Source organism: Xenopus laevis, chromosome 3L, assembly GCF_017654675.1.
Source record: "Xenopus laevis strain J_2021 chromosome 3L, Xenopus_laevis_v10.1, whole genome shotgun sequence".
NCBI classification, from domain to species: Eukaryota; Metazoa; Chordata; class Amphibia; order Anura; family Pipidae; genus Xenopus; species Xenopus laevis.
In genome coordinates, this window is record NC_054375.1 from 53089121 (window position 1) to 53107399 (window position 18279).

At 38.0% G+C, this 18279-nt stretch overlaps 1 pseudogene; it reads left to right on the plus strand.

Annotated features, from left to right (window-relative positions):
* Positions 1-16741, plus strand: part of LOC108710241 — a 32693-nt pseudogene extending 15952 nt beyond the window's left edge.
* The last annotated feature ends 1538 nt before the right edge of the window (positions 16742-18279 follow it).

Sequence of the window (18279 nt, forward strand, 5' to 3'; positions counted from 1 at the left end):
TCTGGGCAGATCAGACAAGATATGTTCTAGTGCTCCACAAGGTATTATATGGATTCTTTTTGAAGAGAGTTGGAAATTGAGGGATAGCATTCCAAAGGTAAGGAGCCGCAAGGTAGAAAGATTTTAGACAAGTGCAGTGGGTGTGGATGGTGTAAAAAGCAACTTAACTATGTAACTATGTATGTAACTATATAAATTAATATTTTAAGAGGGAAATCCTAACAGAATCCTAAAGGATCTACCTGCAGCCAGGAAAGACAGACACATTTAATAAAGCAGTTCAATGTGCCACTGCAAACCATTCTGTTCTGTAGCATCATTAGCACTTTGAAAAACACATTCATATAATAAATTTGTTCCTGTTTCACCGAGCATTTCTTGATGAGTAGAGGAAGGGCACAACCATGTCTAGAAGTACTTTTTAATAAAGAGGGCATTGATTTGCTTGATTGCATTTACTTTACCATACAACAACAAGGGCTGATGCCATTTATATCAAGAAACACAAATATTCATATAAATGAGACTCCTGAATCAAAGAAACAACAAGAAAAGGAAAGAGTTTTTTTTTATATATTGCAGTGCTTGAAGTGAAATCTGCTATAGCCATAATCATGGGCTCCAACATTGGCACCTCTGTCACAAACAGTTTAAAAGGTAAGTTTAAAAGGTAAGTAAAGTGACTGGTCACAACTGCCATCATCATTCAATACATTACTTTCTGTTTTAAAATATCCTTGCAAATATTTTTATATGTTATTTTTATATGCGATAGATGATACTATTCTAAGCTATTAATTTGCCTTTCTATTTTGCTTCTTACTATCTGGTTGTCGGGGTCGATTCACTGAGAAACGTATTCTTACTTTTTAAGCCACTTTCCAATTGGTTATTTGTAAATGTAAATTTTAGTGAAAGAATTTTGTTTTGTATTTTTATAGGTTTCTGATTTACTGGAATTAATTCCTGAAATAATGTAGCAGCAGCCAGCTGATTTTCAGACCTGGAGGAGAACTAACTTCTTCTGCACAGAACCAGAGAACACAAAGGGATAAACAAATACTTATTATTCACTGCAATGAAATGTGCAAATAACATTGAAACCATTGACAAATGTTCTAAGGAAATTTAAACCACTGAAAAGTGTCAGTGTTCTATGAAATATAAGCTGGGAAATACATGGGCAATGGGTCCCTTTTCAGCAGTCCTGAGCAGGCAGGTGGGAGCAGAGTGGAACCTAAGTATAGTCAGACCTAGTGAGTTGTAGGATATACTCAGTCAGAAATCACTCTAGGAGTGATAGATAGGCAAAGGGCTAGCTGGCTAAATAGCCAGAAATTCCAACAATGAGAATTAGAAGGATTCCTGGGTCCTGGGTACAGTATTGCAAAAAGTAGGGATTAAAGGAGAACCAACCCCTTAATTATAAAAACGACAACTCCCCTACCCTACATAGACCCCCTCCCTGCACCCCCCCCCAGCCTATCTGTTACCTTCGGTAAATGCCCCTAACTCTTTACTTACCTCTCTTTGCAGATTCAACGCAGCGGAGCTCACAGGCGCCATCATCCAGCTCTTTGGTCTTCTTCGAGAAGTAAGTGCCATATCAGCGCATGCGCAGTTGGAGCAGTCTTTGGGTTTTTGACAACTGTGCATGCGCCGAAATGGACAGAAATTGCCAAGGCGTTGGAAGAAGACCCGAAGATTACCGAAGAGCCGGAAGATGGCGCCTGTAAGCTTCACTGTGCTGAATCTGCAAAGAGAGGTGAGTAAAGAGTTAGGGGCATTTACTGAAGGTAAAAGCTAGGCTGGGGGGAGCAGGGAGGGGGGGTCTATGTAGGGTAGGGGGTAGGGGTTTTTATAATTAAGGGTTTGGTTCTCCTTTAACTGAATAGAGTCAGTGACTAGGTAACTCCATTTACCATAGCCTTACACTACTTTTCAAGATATTCAAGCAATTTTGACACAGCTAATGTATTGAAACAACATTACCAACCTGTTGTTCATTTCAGCTAACGACACAGTTTATGGAATATTAAGTTAATGAAAAATTAAAAACCTTTTAATGATATTCTGCTCAGAAAAGGAACTTAGTAAGCACAACAACATCAAAAGACATTTTAAATAAATGTAAATATACACAATTGTAACATTGTTCATGCAAATATTATGTAATATTATATTTTGTCTAATAATTATTTGTTATATTATTATTGACATGTTAGCAAGCTGGCACAGATACAAATGTGCTAGAATTGTTATAGTGTAATCCCTTTTGTCTCGATTGACTTTACAAATGATTCTTCTGAGAAACAGAAATACATAAGTATGTAAGTAAATATAAATGGGCTGTGAAAATATTATTTTTACATTTTAATTGTGTAAAGATGGATGAGAACTTAATATGATTCACATGAACCTTCTGAAGCTTCTCCAAACTTTTATTAAATCACTAATAACTGTCACGACTACATTTAAAAATGCAAATTGCTAAGATCATCCTAATAGTATTCCCATGGATAAGAAAGGAATGATCCCAGAAAAGGTTAACAGAACCCAAAATACCAATGCTTTGTTCATTTTTCAAATATAGATCCATAAATAATTTCCTAATTCCAAGATAATATTTTTTTATGATGAGTGGTTTACATTGCAGAACACAGTGTTCAAAGTGCAAAAAAAGCCACAATTGGCGAAAAGTCACAGGCCTTGAGCTCCGTTTGAATCGATTACTGCTGCCTGCATTAGGCAGTGAGCTATCCAAGACGGGTGGGCAGGTGGAGGGACATAGACATCCCCTTCTGCCCCCTACCCATTTCCTAACCAAATTCCCAGACCAAATTTTGCTCCTGAAAAAGGGAACTTGAGCCAGAAACATTTATCCTAGAGCAATGTTGTCTAACTTGGCTAGATGCAGCACTCCATAGAACTTTTAAGACTGTCGGGACTGCCCATGGGCACTATAACTTTTTTTTGGCATGACAGTATCATTGTATTCCAGTTCAGCCAAACAATCATTATTTATTATATTTGGTTACTGCCTTAGAGGATGACTGGTCACAACTGCAAATCAACAAGGCCTTCCTTATAATCATTTTCCATGTTGAAAATATACTCTAATAAATTCACTCCATTGCTCTTATTCTATTATTCTGCAAAACAACAGCACTCTTTCATATGTTAAAAATGCTTGTTTTAACTCATGACAGCAATTGTTGACTGAAGGTTGCATGTTGGTGCTCCCATTAGGTAAACAAGGAAATTTTAACTATGTTATTGACTGATTTTGCTTTGCTGTTTGATGCATTTTCAGCAGTTTTGCTTAATGGGTACACAGTGTGGCTACTATGATACCAGACATTTCAATAAATCCATTTGAAGTATACCTGTTACATATCCACTGATGTCATGGGTTATGGGTAGAGGAAGCCTGGGGCATCAGTGCAGTGGATATGTAACAGGTATAACTTCAAATGGATTAATTGAAACGTCTGCTATTGTTTGCCCTCAAAGTAGTATCCAGAGATACTAACACTTTTCCAGTGTCTAAAACCCTGTCAGTGTACGTGTACAAGTTGGCGGAAATGGCATTCTTAATTTCCTAGATAAAATGACTGAAGACCAGAAAGATACACTTTCATATTTGGGGGCACTTGAGCACTGGAGAGTTATAAGCCCACCACATGCAGATAGAGTGACTACTAACCAGCATTTAATTATTCCATTCTTCTTGTCTGCTCCATTCTTCTCTCCTGTTCTGTATTTCACTTTTTACACATTTATTTCTTTTTTTTTTTGCATTTTCTTTTCCTCTTCTCCCTTTTAGGGCTTTTAAGCATTACTCATCTTTATTCTACCTCTTTTCTCCCCTTCTTTATCTCTGATATCCTCTCCTTTAGCTCTCTACTTCATCACTTGCTGTGTTTTCTCAGTTTCAAGACTCTCCTTTTTCTTCTCCATTTTAATTCCCTCTTCTGTCCCCACCCTGTTTTCTGTTGTCCTGTTGTCTGCCCTATACCCTTTCTTCTTTTCTCCCTCAGCATTAGAGCAGCCATCAACCAGTAATAGGGTTACCACTGTAGAAGGACTCATTATTCCTAATGTCTAGTCTAATGGGCAGCTCTAAAATGAACTGTCAAGTTCTTTAGAGGGGTCACAAACTTACTGTACAGTGTAAAAATAAAAACCCAATGTCCTGCTTTTCAGCTCTCTAACTCTGAGTTAGTCAGCGACTTTAAGGGGAGCCACATGGGACATAACTGTTCAGTGAATTTGCAGTTGATCCTTGGCATCCAGGTCAGATTCAAAAGCAAAGAGTTATGACTCATATGCCCCCCTCAAGTCATTGATTGGTTACTGGTAACCAATCAGTGGAAACCAAGAGAACCGTAAAGCAGGAAGTAGTGTTCTGGCCATTATGTGAGACATCAAGTCACTCCAGCCTCTATACATTACATTTTGAATATATTGAATTTTTTTTTATTTTGCACAGCCTGTCTATTTACCCAGTTTTTATTTTTACACTGAACTATTCCTTTAAGGTTATTTTATGGTGGGGTTATCTCCTCTCCTTTACCCAAATAACCTTTAATAAGGTCTTTGAACTGACACAACATTACTGCTCTATTCACGAATATGTATGTATATCTTTATTTATAAAGCAGTACAAAGATATGCAGTGCTGTACAATCTTACAATATACAAAAGTACACACAAGTAGAACAAGTATTATTTTAAATAAAATAAATAATTATAAATACACAGAGATTAAATATAAAGGACGTCCCTGTCCCAAAGAGTTTACAGTCTAAGTGGCTGGATAACATACAAGCACAAATTGGAGGGCAGAAGTGCACAAGGTTTGGGCATTGGCCTTTAAGTGCAGGAATAGACAAGAGAAAATAATGTCCCATAATGTTCCAAAAGAGTGGTTTTTCCTCTGTTTGCATCGTCTAGCTGAGCAGTTACAGTAAGTCACTCACAGACTCCAGATACTGGAAGCTTTAGATCAACAATAGCTAGAGGCTGAAGCTGGGGGGTTTGCTATGCCTGTATTACTCTGTGGAACAAATAGTCTGTTTACAAGTTACCTATTTTGGTACAAAAAAATAATTGTGTTTACGTCTCAGAGAAAACAAAGAAGTGGACAGATTTCCCTATTTTCTGTTTTATTTCAAGCCAGGAGGATGGGATATATCTATTTTTAATGTTTAAATATGGAGTCTGACTTTTAAAAACTATAAATCAATTCATCATCCCCAAATGAAACAACTCATTGACTCAAATGACTCATTATTCTAATGTGTTATTCATGTGTTGTTCATTAGCTAGGTATTAACTGTTCTTGTTGCGGCAACAGCTGTCATTTTGGTTTTATTTTCTGAAAAAGTGTTATATAAATTTGGGGCATTATAAATAACATTTCAGGCATAAATAGGCAAAATGCAAATCTGCCATTATATGGAAAAAACAAAGAAAAGGTAGCTGTTAATGACTTTTTTTTTTTTTTTTGCTTCAATGGTAGCGCAGTGGCAATTAATTACCCCAAGCTCACACAATAATTTTATGGTTTACAAACCTGTAAATCTGGGCCCTAGGTGGCACAATGGAGTTGAATGTGATACTGACTCCGACATTTAGGGTAAAATTATGGCCTAAGCTTACTAATACTGCTAGAGCTATATACACGTGACTGGGCATGGAATGACTATGCTGTCATATCCATAACCATGCTCTAAGCCAGGGATCCCTAACCTTTTGAACCCGTGAGCAACATTCAGAAGTAAAAGGAGTTGGGGAGCAACACTAGCATGAACAACTTTCTTGGAGTGCCAAATAAGTGCTGTGATTGGCCATTTGGTAGCCTCTATGTGGATTGTCAACCTACATTGAGGCTCTGTTTGGCAGTACACCTGGTTTTTATGAAACCAAAACTTACCTCCAAGCCTGGAATTCAAAAATAAGCACCTGCTTTGAGGCCACTGGAAGCAACATCCAAGGGGTTGGAGAGCAACATGTTGCTCACGAGCTACTGGTTGGGGATCACTGTTTTAAGCTAAGGGAGGCCATAAAATTGGGACATGAATACAAGTCTGAAGAGGTCTGCATTAAGGAAACACTACAAGTCTGTGCTTGATGGTATTGGCTTTTTATACTTATATAGATTATATTGGAAGTCAGGTCATTTAGCATTTTTTGTCTTATTTGTCTTATTTGCCTTGTATATTGAACACAGACATCAAAGGTAAGAAGAATGCCTATTCAAGGATGTCATTCTCTCAGACGTCCATGAAACTGTTCTCATAAAACACCAAACAAAAGTCTGTCTTCCTTCTTAGTCAATGAGACCTTTTTCTTTGGGATTGTGGTTTACAAAGCAAATATAACAGATACATGCTATAAAGCCTGTAAAAAACTTCTAACAAAAAAACTATTAGGAATCATCACATTCCACACTGGAGTCTCCAGTAAGCAAAGCCAGTTGTTGAAGACCACCTATAGTACTATAGGTACTATAGGTAGAAAAAGGCAACTTGCCATAGACCTGAGCTGGTTAAAAGTCACTAATAGGATAATAATCCAAGTCAGCTTTGCATTACCCATACTGGGGCTTTGTTATTACTTAAGTTACCATCAAGCCGGGAACATACAATATTTGGAAATTGATTTTATAGGAGTAAGAGAATAATATCTGCTAATGAGTGTGCTGTGCTGTCTTGCAGGGCATTTGCAGGTGCTACCGTACATGACAGTTTTAACTGGTTATCAGTCCTGGCTCTCCTGCCCTTGGAGGTGATGACTGGGTATTTGCACCAAGTCACCAAGCTTGTGGTGGAAACCTTCAAGATCCAAAATGGCAAAGATGCCCCTGCACTGCAAACGATAATAACTGAACCTTTTACTAAACGTATCATTCAGGTAAGCCAAAAGCCGAGGGATGAATAATATTGCCCCACTGGCATCAGAATAGAGGCACATTCACTCAATTAAAAATATAATCTTTTTTAAAACAGCATTTAAACATGGAACAAAATTGTTGAATGATATACATTACAGTATAGCACATGAAGAAAATTGTGAATAGTGCCATTGAATAAGACCGGTTCTGAATTGATCTGGGGAGGCTTAAAAAGTCTGTGCTAAAGATAAGTATGATTTGTTCTATTCTGCTTGATGTAGTTGGACAAGTCTGTGATCACTGGCATTGCCACTAGAGATGAAAATATGAGGAACAAGAGTTTGAGCCGCATTTTTTGCAAGGAAAAGATTCACCAGGTAAGATTCTATGAACAAACAGCAGCATCAGTGATTTTCATAGTCAACTCCATCCCCGCCAGTAGGTTTATTCTTTAATTGGTATTGAAAATTCAGTAGGTGGACAAGTAAATGTAATGGATCCACCTCTGCTGATTATTTTTACAATATCCTGAGAACAAGAACTACTTGTGGCTTTGTGGCCTGTTTCCTTGAAAACCAGTGATAAACAGATCTATAACAGCCATCTGTCATTTTGGATTAACAAAAAGCTGTAGGCAGAGTGTGTGCATTAATGATTGGATAGATCTGGCTTTAAAGGGATCATAATGCTTTCCTGTCATCTACCAAAGTCACACATGTTTACTAGCCTGCCACATGGTGAAGCAAGATTTATCACTGCACACAATGTATTTGCACTCCAGAGTCCAGTGGTAACATCTTTTACACAGGTCCAAGTGATGCCTGGCATTGTGCCTGATGACTTTATGTTGACATTGCTTCCAGAGACAGTTACCATTAAAGGACAAGGAAAGTCTAAAATAGAATAAGGCTAGAAATGCTGTATTTTGTTTACTAAACATAAGCATGAACTTACTGCACCACAAAGCCTAACCAAACAAATGATTTATGCTTTCAAAGTTGGCCACAGGGGGCTGTCATCTTGTGACTTTGTTAATCATCTTGGCCTGACCCTGACCCTGCACATGCTCAGTGTGGTCTGGGCTGCTTAGGGATCATCATAAACAAAGCTGCTTGAGTTCTGCATGGCTCGGAAGTAAGGCGGGAGCTCCCTCTGCTGTTCATAAGTATGATTGTTTCCCTGCTCAGCAGTTAGGGACCATCTGACAATTCCCATCCACAGCAGTAAATGAAGGGAGAATTTCACTGCATACAGTCAGGTTTCTTATAAAAACGGTACACATTTTTTAATTAAAGTATATTGGAGATAGGTTTCTTTTTCATTAAAGAAAGTAAAAATGGGATTTTATTTTTTTGCCTTTCCTTGTCCTTTAAGGGGCCGATTCACTAACTTCGAGTGAAGGATTCTAAGGTAAAAAACTTCGAATTTCTAAGTTTTTTTTGGGCTATTTCGACCATCGAATGGGCTACTTCGACCTTCGACTACGACTTTGAATCGAACTAATCGAAGTAAAAATCGTTCGACTATTCGACCATTCGATAGTCGAAGTACTGTCTCTTTAAAAAAAACCTCGACCCCCTAGTTCGCCATCTAAAAGCTACCGAAGTCAATGTTAGCCTATGGGGAAGGTCCCCATAGGCTTGGCTAACTTTTTTTGATCGAAGGATATTCCTTCGATCGTTGGATTTAAATCCTTCGAATCGTTCGATTCGAAGGATTTAATCGAAGGAATAATCCTTCGATTGTTCGATCGTACTATCTGCCCTAAATCCTTCGACTTCGATATTCGAAGCCGAAGGATTTTAGTTCCCAGTCGAATATCGAGGGTTAATTAACCCTCGATATTCGACCCTTAGTGAATCGGCCCCCAAGTGTTGTTACTGATGAGATTCTATAGAACTCTGGATTTTGCCCAAATTATGTATCTGGATACTATGAAACTAACACCTCATTAGTCTGTCATAACAAAAACAACAACTTATGAGTAAGTGCCCATTTAGGCACGAAATGCCTTAGGCTTCTTGTATGTCCTAATAATGTATTTTTATTTTATGAAAACCTGAGCTACTGATTTACTAGTAAATGGACCTCACACCACTTTGAATTCTACAGATTGAAAAATTGCCAGACAACCCTTGGACTGTGAGGAACCATTTATTATGATTTTTCTTTTTCCTTCTTACTTTTGATTGATAATTTTCTCTTTCAAGTATAGAGGCATACACCACTACTTGTATATTTAACAACAACGTATACCCTCATTGCATTGCATTTGTGCCTATTTACTTTTATTCAATGACTGGGAAACTGTACTTGAACATAAAGTCTATACTATTATATACTACATGGTTTGTATTTTCTCGAAGTGGCCCAGATTTTTCACATGATCTATTAGGTAAGTCAGGTGTCCAGAATTAACATGCTTTTATCTGATATGTGTTTAATACACATATATACACAAGTCAGATTCATTCTTACCAAACAGGATCTTGCATTATGAAAGGAAACTGATGCATCTAAATGAAATGTCCCAAAACAAAAGAACAGAAGTTAATTAGCGCTAAAAAATGGAATCTGCTGTCAACTTTCCTATTATGAATTGGGGTCTAGAGTTTATTGCAAAATTAGAGCCTTTAACTGCCAACTATCTTAAATAAACAACTACTGTATTTCATTTCATATGGCAGTAATGTAAATATAGGGCCGTTTCAGTAGCTGCAAGCTAAAAGTTCCTCAACCAGCTGTTAATGCTGGTAAATATAATTAATCATGACAGGCGTTTGGCATTTCTATGTTATAATGTTCAAGGGATAACTGTTTAGGATACAACTGTATGCATATTTTTGTGTATGTTTTCTTTTATTTGATACACTTTGTTTAGAATATGGAAGTAAGTATGGATATGGAAGTCAAGTAAATACAGATTACATCCTTCCAGTCAAGGAAGGGAGAAAATAAATAGAAATGACATCCAATGCCTAATAAATATCTCTGGGCACCTAAAGTATAGAGCTATTGCTTGGTGAATGCTGATTTCCTTGCAGACCAAGTTTAGGTGGGCTTCTCCTCAGGACAGGAGGGACTTCCATGGTTGACTGAGATAAAGGGTAAATCTAATGTGACAGCAGTAATATTCAAAATAAATATTGCTACTGAGGAGGGGTCAGTCCAAAAGGATATGTAAAACACCCTGCCAGAGAAGAGACAACCAAGACAACTTTTTAAGGTAAATTTCTCAGGGACGGAAATATTTTTAATGACAATGAAACCACACATCACTGGAAGGTGGCGATTTCTTAGACATCCTGCAGTTCATTCTAATTTGTCATCTGACACTCTAGGACGGAGCTCTATATACCATGGTAGGTATTGCAGAGAGTGCCATCACAATTTTAGTTCTCCTTCCCAGTGGCCCTCTACATCTTGAGCAAGCCCATGAGCAGTATATAGGTTCTTTCATTTGCAACAAGGGATCTTTGAAATGGTCAAAATAGTGGTGGCACTCTCTGCAGGACCTACCTGGGACTGGTATGTTTTTAAAAGGAAAAGGATCAAACGAAATTCACTGGCACACAGGTACTGCTAGCGGGGTAAACCCTTGCTGATTTATTAAATAATTTGCAGCATGCAACGTTTCGGGGTAACCCCCTTTATAAAGCATACAGACAGACACATTATGCACATACCAATTTAAAGCGTGAGAAGGTAACGTGACCTAAAGGAAAAGGTGCATTGGCCCTGATTCTACATGATAAAAATCACTGGCAATGCCCCCACTGATTTTAAATACCATTGTCCTTTAAAAGTGATTTTCATGAACCATTAGATGAGTTTGAGTGAAAAAAAACAAACAAAAAACTTGAGAATAGACATAAATAAAACATAAGGGGCAAAAAGCAATTGGCAAATTGGATAAAAGGAATGCAATAACTCAATAGGATAACTAGCTAGAGACAAAAGAGAACTGTCTGCATTCTGTGTCCTGTAGTAGTTGGCACTTAGCTCCTGTTCCTTGAGCAGGCTATTTGCTACATTTAGTCAAGAATTCTTGAACAGGGGAAGTTTTGAAGTGATAAGGTCAGAATTTACATGCTGTAAAGTAAACGTTCAGAAAATATGAAACAAAAATAAGTGAAGAATTGCATCCTGGTATAAATGACCCTGCTATGTGAAACAGATAAATGACCAATGCAGCAGATATAGATCTTAGATTCTTCATGATTTATGGGCCAGACAAACTGCTCTTAGAATTGTCATCTGATTAGTCATATGTACCCAACAAAGAATGTTTAGCTATTTTGGCTTCCGTCAACCATTATTAATCACTGCTTTATGGTAAAACTGACAGTTTGGCGATGTCTTTTCCCCTGAGCACAAACATATGTAGGATTTATTCCTGATACATACTCGTGTGTTAAGTACAGAATGTAGTACTTCAGTTGATAATATCACTTTGCTGTATATATAGGTAATTTGAGCTGTAGACAGTCAGTCACTAAGTGTAACTGTGTATGATATAACTGTAAAATATCTAAGTAATGTGTTTCTTTTTATCGTTTCTTTCTTGTTAGATTGTATCTAACACTACACTGGAAGATGTTCATAACTGTAAAACCTTGGGGCAATGCTGGCAAGAAAGGAATGCCACATGGGATGCAGTTAACACATCAGACCATGGGGAAGTAGACAAATGTAAGTGAATGGTCTCTATAACAACACTTATACAGTATGTGCCAACCATGACATAGTACAGAAACTTTCCTTGGTAATAATACAACTTTCAATGGGACTGTATCACAAGTGCCACCTGTCTATTCAACAAAGGCGTCATTTGTACAGGGTGGAAGGCTCTTAGCAATACATATTTGGGGTAATAACAGAGCTTTAATTAAGTTAAGTCTCCATGGCACATTGGGTTTTAAATAACATATGCCAATACTTCTGGTTTTTCCAGGTAATCACTTATTCGTAAACTCAGTCTTACCTGACTTGTTGTACTTTGCACCTGCCTGGTGATGTTAGTCAAAATCCTCAATTCTGTCTTAAAAGGCCAGGTGGCCAAAACCATAAAGAAAGAGATCAACATGGGTATGTGTCTATGTATTTTTATGTATCACTAGGGAAACCAGAACCTTGAACAATTAATTTAATTAACAAACTCAGTAGTTTATAAATGGGACATATTGTCAACAAAGATCATAACAACATGATTTATTTTTGCTGTTTTATAATAATATCACCCATATATCATAATAAGTGAAACAATATATGACCTAACATAAATAAAGAAGGGCATTGTAGTTACAGCACTCCAAAGTATGCAGCCAAAACCTAAATAGAGATCCTTGACAACTCTCCAGTAAGAATGCTGCCAACCGTCACTTCATCATTCATCTTGTAGCTAGCTAACATAGAAAGATTACAGTGCAATTTTGGCTTGCTAATATTATACTGTTGTCAAACATCCAAAGTGAGGACAATGATGTTTGGTGCTAGAGAAACATGTTTAACGCCTCAAACAACAATCACATAGAAAAAAAACAGTGAGTCCAGTGTACCCTCTTGCATGAAATGAGCTGCTGACTCCAGGGAGCTGCAACTATGGCATCTAAAAACGGATGCCAGTGTCAAAAATGAGACGCTGGCGCCGATTTTCGCAGGAAACGGCCCAAATTCGCCCATCACTATTCAACAGTACAGTCAGCAATTAAAAGTTGAAGGTGTCTCTATGTGACAAAAGTAGATGGGCGCAGAGGCAAAATGATTTTCTTAAGACCTGACACTTAAAGAATTGCATTTTCTGGTTTACCCCATTGGCTTCCCGTACCAAGAACATTGACTTGCTGTTTGGACAGAACAACTACTGTCCAGTAGGTTTATTTTAATAAAACTGCTCTTTGAAGCTCTATACATGCCAACAGTGTTGGTCAATATCTGGGCATATTTAGTTACCTAAAGCATTAAGCAGATCAGACCCGATGAATTTGACATCTTTTTATAATTTAGTGTGTCATAACATAATGCAGGGGTCTCCAAACCCTTTTTACCATGAGATACAAACATATGTCAAAAGAGTTGGGGAGCAATACAAGCATACAAAATTTTCCTGGGTGATACAAAATAAGGGCTGTGATTGACCATTTGGTAGCCCCTATGTGGACTGGCAGCCTACAGGAGGCTCTGTTTGGCAGTACACCTGTTTCTTAAGCAACCAAAACTTTCCTCCAAACCATAAATTCAAATATAAGAACCTGCTTTGAGGCCACTGGGAGCAACATACAAGGGGTTGGTGAGCAACATGTTGCTCACAAGCCACTGGTTGGGGATCACTGATATAATGAATTTAGGGGGTTATGTAATAAAAGACACTGGGGCTCATTTATCAACACTGGGCAAAGTTGCCCATGGGCAGTAATTCATAACAACCAATCAGTGCTTGGCTTTTTTAAGTCAGCTGCAGGTGACTTATGGCAGAATGAAACAATTTGATTGGTTGCCATGGGGAACTGCCCATGGGCAAATTTGGCCAGTGTTAATAAATGTTTCCCACTAAGTTTGCCTAGGAGCAGTAACCCATAGCAACCCATCAGCAGGAAGCATTTACTGGTCACCTGTTTAAAAGCAAACATCTTATTGGTTGCTATTAATTACTGCCCCTGGATAAATTTAGTGCATTTTATTACATATGGGGGTATGTTTTACCTGACTTTTGTTGTACAGAGCAGCTCTGTTCTTACCTCTGCAATCACCCCATTAATTGGTGAGTAACGGTAATAACTGTGTCTATATCACCACATATAGTATAACTAATCATACGTGGGCTAATCATTTACAACCAAACTGCATTACAACCGAGATATGTATCAGCCCTACTATGATTTACACAAGTGTTACTTAAAGGGCAGAGACACACGTGGAGATTCGGGGAGATTAGTCGCCCAGTGACAAATTGCCTCTTCTTTGGACGACTAATCTTCCTGAACTGCCTTCCCGCCAGCTGGAATCGAAATTTTCGGCGCGATGGCACTCAGAACGCTTCGTTTTCCAAAGTCGCCTGAAGTTGCCTAACAAGGAAACTTCGGTCAACTTCGGAAACAAAACGATCCGAGTGTCATCCGGCTGGCGATTTAGATTCTAGTCGGCAAGGCATTGCGGGGAGATTAGTCACCTGAAGAAGAGGCGATTTGTTGCTGGGCGACTAATCTCCCCGAATCTCCACGTGTGTCTCTGCCCTAAAGGTGGTGTTTTGAAAAAAGCTTGTGTTATAACCATGGCCATTAAGTATAGCAGGTATGATACAATCGTAATGATCTAGTCATGTCTTACTCAGCATGTGGCCTCTGGCCACTTCAATATTTACACTATAATAGCATATCAGTTAAATTATGCTAAAATATTGGGAATTTTCTATACAACGCTATATTTGTATATAATGGAACCAATGATTGGTAGAACAACATCTAAAATGGCTGTCTGTTTTTAACAAAGGTGACACCTATAGTGTTTATTCAACCAATACATGTAGGTCTGGGCCTTTTAAAAAGCATATTGTGCTGCTTCTTTAAAGGGCACCTAAAGTATCATCGAAAAATTGTTTCCTCCAGAGGAGGTACGCGATAATGCCGCCCACACCAGGAGGGAGCATTTATTTACTGTGTTTTAGTTAGCCCACAACAACAATGGCAATTATTTTATTGATAGATATTATAACTGCACATTCTTCTGCCATTTTACTTTCTGACCATTCTGTGCACTTCTGAGATTTACAAGTAAATGTAAATGATTTATCCATCATTGCCCGCAGCTATTAGAAAGTGCCCATGTTTTGCTAATACCAGATAAATGTATTATGCTTATTAATGCTGAGCCAGAGCTGTATTCCCTCAGAGACGATGGTTGCCGGGGTATTGTAAGAGGAAGTTCTCTTAGGCACCTGAGGTTTGTCCTCATTGTGAACCAGCATTCTCTTGGCACACATCCACAGACCAAAGGGGATTAGGGGGACCAGTTTAACAGGATATGTTGTCTGTTCCAACGTCAATAAACAATGTTTGCCTTAAGCAATAAAAATATATTAGTTTACTTTGCCGGAACATCATTTTAAGATTTTGAGAATGATATGTGCAACAAACAAAGTGTTGCTGCAATACAAACAGGATTGTCCACTTCTTAAACATTTGGCTATTATTGACAGTAACACACTACTTATAATCCATTTATTCTACAATTGCCAACAACATCTCGGCCAACTAAGCATAACACAGATGTCAATAAAGGAAGAAGTAATATTGCAAACTAGTATATTTGTCTCCTTATAATCATATTTCATGGACTAAATTTACCCACATGGGTGTTCCTAATGTTTTGGGCACATATATGCATAATAAAGAGCAGCATATGGGTTGCTCAATGTTCCAGTATTAGCAGGAAATACGTTTAAACTACACATATCAACACAATAGTGTATTACAAGGTTTGTTACTGTAAATTAGAAAGAAGAGGTATTTTGAGTGATGGTGATAAAATGCTATGCCTCTGGGCCTACCTTGCTTGTACATTAAAGTTATTGCTTTTGGGCCCTTGGGCCTCTGCTAAATATTATGATGTTGTGAATGTCTTTGGCTGCTGTTCACAACTGAGTAATGCTCCACTAAACTTTAATAAGATTATTCTCAGCCCTCTACTTTTCTAGAACTCATTTAAAAAGGGCAAAAGGAAAATCTTAATGATCCGCCATGTCTTTTCCCACAATGCAACGTTGTTGTTTCCGGAATACAAGAAAGCATTTCTCTATGATGCTCTCTTTTTACATTTAGGTAAAAACCATAACCTATAACAAGAACAAGAAGACCTTAGCAAAGAGCAAGGAGCACTAACTTAATATGTAAACTTCATTAGGATATTTAGTCTCTGACCCTCCAGCTCATGAGAACCGGATCAAGACTAGAAGATAGTCTGTCTGGTTCTAAAAGAGACCTTGATGATGCATAAACATTGTTTTGATGGGAAGAAGTTAGATCACTCTGTAGTTCATCTTATACTGATAATATGCAAAGTTGATCCAGATGAAGGCAGACAAATCCTACACTGAATTCACAGCCAACACTGTCAGATGGGGAAAATCCTTCCTAATGCTGATGTAGCAGCCTTGCAGATTATGCCTGTTTCATTTCTTTAAATTGTGTAACACCTTCATTTTGTTTAAATGTTACAATTACCTTCTCTAGCATAAAACCTATGCACACAGCTTTGAAAAAAAAAGTGCTTTTTTTGGCAGGGATTGGAGTAACATGCATTGAACGAGCATATCCTTTTACATTGGGTTCCAACATAGGCACAACCACCACTGCTATCCTGGCAGCCCTGGCAAGTCCTGGAGACAAGCTAGAAAGTGCTTTCCCGGTACATAATAGTTGTTGAAAAAAATACCTCTTTCTGGATGATTAATCCCTGCTATAATCTGATATGCTTTCCTGTTTGCTTTACTCCCCAGATTGCACTGTGCCACTTCTTCTTCAATATATCCGGCATATTGTTGTGATATCCCATTTCCTTTACACGGCTCCCAATCCGCATGGCAAATGGTTTGCCGTTCCCTTTCTTATTGTCTGCTTCTTACTGCTTTCTTCCTTGATCTTCGCCATCTCAATGGCTGGTTGGCAAGTTCTCGTGTGCATTGGTGCCCTTTTCTTAGCCCTGTTGTTCTTCATTGGGCTAGTAAATATCCTACAAATCCACAGCCCAGGGCACTTGCCAAAAAGGCTACAGACATGGGAATTCCTGCCTGTTTGGATGCAATCCTTGAAGCCCATGGATAAGATGATAACAAGCGTGTTGCACTGACCATTGCACCTGCTCGGAGACAAATGAGGAAACTGACTCTGAATTTGACTCTGAGAGGTTTACAAAGCGAAAACCAAAGACAGGCTATGAAAACCATGCCATGTCTTATCCAGATGAGATGCCTATCTCATAATCTAGCTACAATATACAGAATCGAAAAACTACACAGTTGAAGTTCAATATTCAGCTGTCTGGTGCTAAATGGCCTGTAGATGTCACTGTGCTCAGACTTATACTGTGCATACTTCCTGTCAGCTTAAAAGTGAATGTTACTGTTGTGTAATGGTTGCATGAGAGCCTGCTAATAAAGCACTGTTATACTCTACTCATCCTCGGCTACCAAAACAATAATAATTATCCCTTAGTGGTCTTGCATTTGTCGCCCGAGCTTTGGCAATTGAGCTTCTTATTCTTTTAAAGGGGCAATAAACATCTGTGCTCTACATAAGCACAATAAATAGGTCTTGAAAATTAATTATAAAATAATGTATTTAATCAAACAATGCAATGAAAAAATACATTTACTTAAAACACCCTTCCCGGTAAAACCCTCTTTCATAATGGACTTCCCCGTATCTATAAGTCTGTGACACAGTAAATAACTGGGGGAAGGAAGAGTTATATTTATACACAACCCCTGATGTTAGGAGATGGGAGGTGGGAGAGGCAAAAACAAAACAATGATCCTTAAGTGATTTAAAATGAAGAAATATGGCTTTTTTCATTAAAAGAGCAAACAAAACAAAACATGCAGTTGACAGATCCAGCTGTTATATTACTCAGATAACAGATTATCGGTTGTACGTAAGAATAAGATGGATCCATGTACACTACAGCTGTGCGATCTATTCCAACTGTACAGTCATAAGAAGTGGCAATGTTCCAGAATGTTGATTTAACTTCCTCATTCACATAGATAAACATAGATTTTGGTGTCATCCGATGTCCCTTTGGATGTGATCATACAAACTAGGGTCACAGTTGAATGCAGAATTAAGCATGACAAGGATCAGTTTTTTTGTGACATGCGCAACAGTGTAAATCTGAAATGTCTTCTTTGTCCCTTAGCACAGAGGGATTAGATGCTGTACAGCTGGATTAGTTCCTTTATTGATTGTACTTACGTGACTCTTACCAAGGTGTCTTTTGTGCAATATATTGACTGTGTAATCTACAGAACAGAATTAAATCAGTGAAGGATTTGTTTGTTTAGGATATGAATCACTGGTGCTTAAGTGATGAGTGAATCTGTCCCATTTTTCTTCACCAAAACATTTGCAAAAACTCCAAAAAATTTGTTAAATGGCACAAATTAGCAAAATGCATTTCAAAGTGTGTTTTTTTTCTCGCAAAATACATTGAAGTCAATGGCCTTGTTTCTGCTGCATTTTTATTTTTTATGCAAAGTGCATTGAAGTCGATGGGAGTTTTTAGGCAGCAGTTAGTAGGGCATTTCACTGCAAATCCATGCCTGGTGAAGAATTTCTCATTACTACTGGAGCTGTTCGATCATAGAAAAAAATCAATAAGATATCTTT